General features: G+C 39.3%; 1 non-coding gene across 1 annotated transcript; it reads left to right on the top strand.

Annotated features, from left to right (window-relative positions):
- Positions 1-337: 337 nt before the first annotated feature.
- Positions 338-445, top strand: LOC130972498 (small nucleolar RNA R71). Its single transcript, XR_009083661.1, has one exon. It is a non-coding gene; the product is annotated as a small nucleolar RNA R71 (small nucleolar RNA).
- Positions 446-6,606: the final 6,161 nt, after the last annotated feature.

The following is a 6,606-nucleotide window of genomic DNA, read 5'->3' as shown; positions in this document are numbered from 1 at the left end:
CCTCAGATGAAGCTTCCTTAGTACTGTTTGGTGCATTTTGCATTCCAGACAGACTTTGAGAAATCAAATTGACTTGTTGAGTCAATATTTTATTCTGGGCCAAAATGGCATTCAGAGTGTCAATATCAAGAACTCCTTTCTTCTGACTAGTCCCATTGTTCACAGGATTTCTTTCAGAAGTGTACATGAATTGGTTATTTGCAACCATTTCAATCAGTTCTTGAGCTTCAGTAGGCGTCTTCTTCAGATGAAGAGATCCTCCTGCAGAGCTATCCAAGGACATCTTAGATAGTTCAGAGAGACCATCATAGAAAATACCTATGATGCTCCATTCAGAAAGCATGTCAGAAGGACATTTTCTGATTAATTGTTTGTATCTTTCCCAAGCTTCATAGAGGGATTCTCCATCCTTTTGTCTAAAGGTTTGGACTTCCACTCTAAGCTTACTCCATCTTTGTGGTGGAAAGAATTTTGCCAAGAAGGCATTGACTAGCTTTTCCCATGAGTCCAGGCTTTCTTTAGGTTGAGAGTCCAACCATATTCTAGCTCTGTCTCTTACAGCAAAAGGGAATAGCATCAGTCTATAGACTTCAGGGTCAACCCCATTAGTCTTGACTGTGTCACAGATTTGCAAGAATTCAGCTAAAAACTGATGAGGATCTTCCATTGGAAGTCCATGGAACTTGCAATTCTGTTGCATTAGAGAAACTAATTGAGGCTTAAGCTCAAAGTTGTTTGCTCCAATGGCAGGGATAGAGATGCTTCTCCCATAAAAATCAGGAGTAGGTGCAGTAAAGTCACCCAGCACCTTCCTTGCATTGTTTGCATTGTTGTTGTTTTCTGCTGCCATGTTTTCTTCCTTGAAGAATTCGGTCAGGTCCTCTAAAGAGAGTTGTGCTTTGGCTTCTCTTAGCTTTCTCTTCAAAGTCCTTTCAGGTTCAGGATCAGCTTCAACAAGAATGCCTTTGTCCTTGCTCCTGCTCATATGAAAGAGAAGGGAACAAGAAAATGTGGAATCCTCTATGTCACAGTATAGAGATTCCTTTAAGTGTCAGAGGAAAAGAGAAATAGAAAGAAGAAGGAGAAGATAAATTCGAACTTTAGTTAGATAAGGTTCGAATTGTGCATTGAGAAGGAGTGGCACTCCATAAACAGAAGGATGTGGGAAGGAGGGAAGTTTATTTTCGAAAATCAAGTGAAAAATTTTGAAATTATTTTGAAAAACATTAATTAATTTTCGAAAATAAAAGTGGAAAAGAAATTAAGTGATTTTGAAAAAGAATTTGAAATTAGAAATTAAGAAGATTTGATTGAAAGTTATTTGAAAAAGATGTGGTTAAGAAGATATGAAAAAAAATGTGATTGAGAAGATATGATTTGAAAACTATTTGAAAAGATATGATTTTAAAAACAATTTGAAAAGATATGATTTTAAAAATTGATGACTTGCCTAACAAGAAAAGATATGATTCAAACATTAAAAACCTTTCTCAACAGAAAAGGTAACAAATTTGAGATGTTCAATCAAATCATTAATTGTTAGTAAGTATCTTTTAAAAAGGAAAGAAATTGATTTTGAAAACATTTGATTGAAAAGATTTGATTTGAAAAAGATTTGATTTTGAAAAATTTGAAAAAAATTGATTTGAAAACAAAATCTTCTCCCTAGCACCATCCTGGCGTTAAACGCCCAGAATGGTATACATTCTGGCGTTTAACGCCCAAAATGCTACCTCTTTGGGCGTTAAACGCCCAACCAGGTACCCTGGCTGGCGTTTAAACGCCAGTCTGCCTTCTTCACTGGGCATTTTTGAATGCTCAGCTTTTTCTGTATAATTCCTCTGCAGCATGTTTTGAATCTTCAATTCTTTGTATCATTGACTTGAAAGGACACAAATTAGAAATATTTTTGGATTTTTAATAATCAAAATGCAACAAGAATCAAATAACAATGCATGCAAGACACCAAACTTAGCAGTTTGTGTACTACTGACACTAACAATATGAAAATGCATATGAGACACACAAAATACTTCAAGTCAATAGAATTCAAAGATCAAAACAAAGAAATATATGCATGGATTCGAAAAATATAACAAAAACATGCATTTGACACTAAACTTAAGATGAGACTCTAGACTCAAACAAGAAATATTTTTGGGATTTTATGGTTTTGCAAAATTTTTTTGTATTTTTCGAAAATTAAGTGAAAAAAAGTATCAAAATTCTTAATGAGAATTCCAGGAATCAGTGCAATGCTAGTCTAAGGCTCCGGTCCAGGAATTAGACATGGCTTCACAGCCAGCCAAGCTTTCAAAGAAAGCTTCGGTCCAAAACACTAGACATGACCAAAGGTCAGCCAAGCCTTAGCAAATCACTGCTCCAAAAGCAAGATTGATACGAAATCAACAAGCTCTTGTGGTGATAAGTTGAAACCTCGGTCCAATCAGATTAGACATGGCTTCTCAGCCAGCCAGATCTCAACAAATCATCATGAAACTCTAGAATTCACCTTCAAGAATTTCGAAAAAAATACCTAATCTAAGCAACAAGATGAACCGTCAGTTGTCCAGCCTAAACAATCCCGGGCAATAACACCAAAAATTTGATGTTGTTGCCGGATCTTGGCTCTGATGTTACCAAAAGCTTGCTCAAAACATGAACAATCCCCGGCAACGGCGCCAAAAACTTGGTCGGCGAAATTGTGAACTATACTTTTTCACAACTCTCATAATCCCTGGTAATGGCTCCAAAACTTGGTGCGCTCAATACCATGGCATTACACAACTTCGCACAACTAACCAGCAAGTGCACTGGGTCGTCCAAGTAATAAAACCTTACGTGAGTAAGGGTCGATCCCACGGAGATTGTTAGTATTGAAGCAAGCTATGGTCATCTTGTAAATCTTAGTCAGGCAAACTCAAATGTATATGATGATGATGAACGAAAATAACATAAAAGATAAAAATAGTGATACTTATGTATATCATTGGTGTAAGAGCTTCAGACAAGTGTATGAAGATGCCTTCCCTTCCGTCTCTCTGCTTTCCTACAGCCTTCATCCAATCCTTCTTACTCCTTTCCATGGCAAGCTCGTGTAGGGTCTCACTGTTGTCAGCAGCTACCTCCCATCCTCTCAGTGAAAGCGATTGCATATGTCCTGTCACGGCATAGCGGAATTCATCTGTCGGTTCTCAATCAGGCGCGGAATAGAATCCAGTGATTCTTTTGCGTTATCACTAACGCCCCCGCCCTCAGGGTTTGAAGCACGTCACAGTCATTCAGTCATTGAATCCTACTCAGAACACCACAGACAAGGTTAGACCTTCCGGATTCTCTTGAATGCTGCCATCAGGTCCTGCCTATACCACGAAGACTCCGAAGAATCCAAGAGATATTCACTAAGCCTCGAATGCTTGTAGAACAAGAATGGTTGTCAGTCACCTTGTTCATAGGTGAGAGTGGTGATGGGCGTCAATCATCACCATCATCATGTTGAAGAACAAGTGATATCTTGGTAAAAGAACAAGCGGAATTGAATGGAAGAACAATAGTAATTGCATTAATACTCGAGGTACAGCAGAGCTCCACACCCTTAATCTATGGTGTGTAGAAACTCCACCGTTGAAAATACATAAGCATAAGGTCCAGGCATGGCCGAATGGCCAGCCTCCCAGAGGTCTAAGATAGCATAAAACAAAGATAGCTACCAAAGTCTACTAATACAATAGTAAAAGGTCCTATTAATAGTAAACTAGTAACCTAAGGTGTACAGAAATGAGTAAATGACATAAAAATCCACTTCCGGGCCCACTTGGTGTGTGCTTGGGCTGAGCAATCAAGGAAATTCGTGTAGAGACCTTTTCTGGAGTTAAACGCCAGCTCCCATGCCAGTTTGGGCGTTTAACTCCAACTTTTATTCCTGTTCCGGCGTTTAACGCTGGAATTCCTGAGGCCGGATTGCTTCGCGGGTTTGGGCCATCAAATCTTGGACAAAGTATGGACTATTATATATTGCTGGAAAGCCCTGGATGTCTACTTTCCAACGCCGTTGAGAGCGCGCCAATTGGGCTTCTGTAGCTCCAGAAAATCCACTTCGAGTGCAGGGAGGTCAGAATCCAACAGCATCTGCAGTCCTTTTTGGTCTCTGAATCAGATTTTTGCTCAGGTCCCTCAATTTCAGCCAGAAAATACCTGAAATCACAGAAAAACACACAAACTCATAGTAAAGTCCAGAAAAGTGAATTTTAAATAAAAACTAATAAAAATGTACTAAAATCTAACTAAAAGATATCAAAAACATACTAAAAACAATGCCAAAAAGTATACAAATTATCCGCTCATCAGTACTCTACGCGCACGCGTGGATGCCCACAAAGCTCATCGACGCGTATGCGTCATACACGCGGACGCGCAGATTGAAACACAGCCAGACGACGCGTGCGCGTCAGCCACGCGCACGCGTGGGTGCATTTGCGCCCCAGGCACAAAACTGGCACAACTCTGGCACAAGTCTCGGGAAAATGGCTGGGCATTGAGTGCAGCACATCGGCGCACACGCGCACACCACGCGCTCGCGTGGATGGTGCCTTCCCGAAGAACGACGCGTACGCGCCAAGTGCGCCTACGCGTGGAGGGTCATTCTGCTAAAAAATTTTCTAAGTTAAAAGCTGCAGAATTCACAGATTCAACCCCCAATCTTCCGACGGACATAACTTCCTCATTTTAAATCGTTTTTCACCCGTTCTTCGAACGGCATGGACATCCCGAATCCAATTTCATTTCTAAACAGATTTGGCACAAAACAGAGATCCGTAGTCCAATTTATGTCCAGTCAAAGTATGCCCGAAAACCATGTTTTCATATAAAACCACAAAGTGCCATTTTCAAAACAAGCCATTTTCAACTCTTTTCAAAATCAACCAAAACATGCCAATTTCAACCCTTTTTGAAACCAATCAAAATATACCAAAATCAACATCAAGCCTCCTCAACTCATACATTAACACCTTACCACAATTCACAAAACCGCCATATAACCATCTTTACCCATTTCAAACAAATGGCTAAATTACAAACATATCAACATGTCATACATCCTTCCTCATCCCAATTTCCAACAATACTATTTCCAATCAACCATCATTATACATAACCAATATCATACTCACTATCACGTGGATCAACCTTAATCATTCCACAAGCATATATCACAACATACATATCTCTCATGCATTATCATACCATCAAGGCATCAATAATCATACTCACATATATGACCACATAATATATATCAACCAAAATCAAACATACTTCATCTATACAATTTCACCCAAAATTACCAATTTTCACACTTCTACTCCTCAAACCTCATCATTCAATAACCAACCCAATCATTCATATGTTCATTATCTAAAATCCATCCAATCACTTGTGTCATCATACAATGCACACATCAACATACCTTCCTTACCTCTTACCGGCCTCCGGCCCAAAATTTACGGCCTCTGGCCCAATTTCACAATTTAAATGCATAAACCACAAATCGATACTCATTACCCAATACATCAAATTTTCAATATACCAAACATACAAGGCCATACAATTCTCAATCCAATCATTAATTTCACATTACATACCAACTATGCATATTAGCACCAACCATTTACACAATCCAAACTTAATCCTAGGGGCATCTAGCCTAGGAATTCTCATCACACCACACGGTATTTAAATGAAACTTAAACCGTACCTCTTGTAGCCAAAAAAATTGAGCCTCTTCTATGGAAGTCTCCACCAACCCTTAGCTCCAAGCCTTACCAAAGCTCCACAAGCAATACCAACCTCCCAATTGTGCATCAAAATCACCAAATACACTAACATAACCAATATCACATACATACATCAACCTAGGGCTCATAAAGATGATAAATCACAAGGGTTTGAGCACTTCTTACCTCAGCCCATATGAAGTAGGGATAGAACCCACTTAGAATCCATGTTGGAGTATCCCTAAACACCCAAAATCACAAGATTTCAACACTAACTTCCCAAAAACGTGTAACAGTAGGGAATTTCAAAAACTGGGCATAGATGAATGGAATACTCACCACAAAACTTAGATAGAATTGTAGAGGATGAGAAGAGCGACGCGTGGCCGCAAACGGCTCGTCAATCGGAGCTCCGTAGCTCAAGTTATGGTGGTTTGAAGATAAAAAAGAGTTAGGTTTTCTCTCTTCTCTTCTCTCTTCTTAATTCAGCGCCCCAACCTCTCTTTTAGGGTAAAAATGAGCTGAAATGCTCATAACTAATGTTTATATATGTTGGGTCTTGGGCCCACTTAGGCCCAGCTCACTTATTTTTGTCCGTTGGCCCAATTTTGGACCAAAACCTTTAAGATTAGCGCTCTAAATCGCACTTCAAATATTTCTACCTCCCCTAATTATAATTCCTCATTTCTTAATCCTATTTACTCATAATCAATTTTCTCAGCTGCAGTACCAGACAGGTCTCAGCGGTACTGCCGGTCAAAATTCCACTGCGCGCTTTTACGCAGAAAACAATGTCTTCCGACTCAGAAAAATTCACTGAATCCAAATATCATAT

This window comes from Arachis stenosperma, chromosome 3, assembly GCF_014773155.1.
Source record: "Arachis stenosperma cultivar V10309 chromosome 3, arast.V10309.gnm1.PFL2, whole genome shotgun sequence".
Lineage (NCBI taxonomy): Eukaryota > Viridiplantae > Streptophyta > Magnoliopsida > Fabales > Fabaceae > Arachis > Arachis stenosperma.
This window is presented reverse-complemented; position numbering and strand designations above follow the sequence as displayed.